This window comes from Hylobates moloch, unplaced genomic scaffold (assembly GCF_009828535.3).
Source record: "Hylobates moloch isolate HMO894 unplaced genomic scaffold, HMol_V3 SCAFFOLD_2, whole genome shotgun sequence".
NCBI lineage: Eukaryota > Metazoa > Chordata > Mammalia > Primates > Hylobatidae > Hylobates > Hylobates moloch.
In genome coordinates this window covers 78,118,476-78,120,505 of record NW_026652277.1, presented here as the reverse complement: position 1 = coordinate 78,120,505, position 2,030 = coordinate 78,118,476, and positions in this window count along the sequence as shown.

The following is a 2,030-nucleotide window of genomic DNA, read 5'->3' as shown; positions in this document are numbered from 1 at the left end:
CTCTACTAAAAATACAAAAATTAGCCGTGCACGGTGGCATGCGCCTGTAGTGCCAGCTACTTGGGAGGCTGAGGCTGAAGAATTGCTTGAACCCAGGAGGTGAAGGTTGCAGTGAGCCGAGATCATGCCACTGCACTCCAACCTGGGCGACAGAGCAAGACTCTGATTGAAAAAAAAAATTCATAACAATACAATATAATTATAAAATATGTTTGGAAATATCAAATATGAGCTTTGGCTAGCCTTATTTTTGGTATCCACAAGTATAGTGTGTATTACATAATGCTTAATAAATGGTTAATTGAATTGTTGAAATAAATACAATTCTTGTATCGCTGGTTTAAATCTTTTTATGTATTGTTAATTATACTTAAAAGTAAAAGATTACTACTTTTAGTATTTAGTGAACATAAATTTTGAAAAGTAAACATACTTATTATGCTTCTGCCTTTCTGTTCATTTCATATGTTGATGATTTATATTATATATGCATTTCCTTAATCTGATCTCCAAAATCTTACATAAATTTTCAACCATAATTTCCCATCATTTACCTCTAACACATCTATACTGAAATAAAAATTGCAACAACGTTTTACAGTGTGATTCTCCAAATAATATGCACTCTTGGAATAATGAAAGTGAATCTGCCATGTTAGATGCTATGCATAATTTAACATGGCTTAGAAAAATTCGTATGGCTTTTAGAATTTGTCACTCTCCTTCACAACAATTTTGTGTAAATATTTCCTCATACTACTTCATCCACAGTCCTTCCTCAAATGCTTCCATGTAAACTTAAATTTTAAAAGTTCCCCTTTTACTCATTTCACAGTTGTCGTAGACAATATCACTGTTTGCTCAACAAAGTCAGTCATGTTTTCAAAAACTAAAAAAAAAAAATTCTTTTTTTTCTGATATTGCGCTACTTCCATCTTCTCTCCTTACAGGAAACAAAATTTTTTCCCAAATACATTTTCATACACATTCTTCTTATTTGAAAGAGCTGCCTTCCTCTATTATTTTATTCTCATGAGTAAAGAGGTATGAAAAATATTTCTTGCTCCCCTGGGTCACTTCTAAACCATCATCACTCTTTCCCTTCAGAAGTTGGACTTGTAATTTAAAAAAAAAAAAAAACTGGCTAGTTAGGTTCAAGAAGATGATGGGAAAAATAATATGAAGAAAAAAAAGATAGTATAATTGAAAACCAACTCAGGTGATGAATCAGCAGGAGTTGCTCATCCTTAGAGCTGCCTGGGCTCCTGTTGGCTTTCTAGGTCTTGTGTATCATGAAAGATACCTCCATTACCTAAGACAGGCTCCCTTTCTTGCAACCAAAAGGGCCTGTTAACACGGCCCTTTATTCGCTAAGGACTATGGCACCTGGCTCGTAGACCTTTCCACCCCAACTGCTACCAGAAAGGTAGCATTGCATAGTAGTTAAAGCCAGGAACTCTGAAGGCAGACTGCAAGAGATGTAAGCACAATTCTGTGGTGTCCTAATTAGGGAAAAGGAGTCAGGCTGGTGGGAGCAGGGGAAAGCAAAAAGAAAACGCAGATAAGCTACAAGGACACATAGCCCTCCTGTACAAATAACTTGAATCTTCCTGTGCCCAACTATCACCAGACACCTGCAAGTGAGCTCACTGCAACCTTGGCATTATCTGTACTGCACAAAGCCGTCTTCAGCATACAGCATAAACACCATCCTATAAAATCTCCAGCAAGCCTTTGTTTCTTTGCAGTCAGCTTTCCTTCTGCTGATCCTGCCCACTGTCTCCCTGGCAACGTATTTTCCTCCTTTCTCTAACACGTTTGTCTTTCTTTTACCTACACCGGTAAACTCTTTTGCCCCTGCGCCATGGGCCTAGATAGCCACCACTCCCCCACGACAAACTCTAATACGGATCAGGTATGTAATCTCTGCTTCACCTTCCTCAACCATAAGAGGAAAATAATAGTACTGACTTCTAGGGTTGTTGTAAGGTCTAAATGTGTTAATATGTGTAACATGCTTAGAAAAGTGC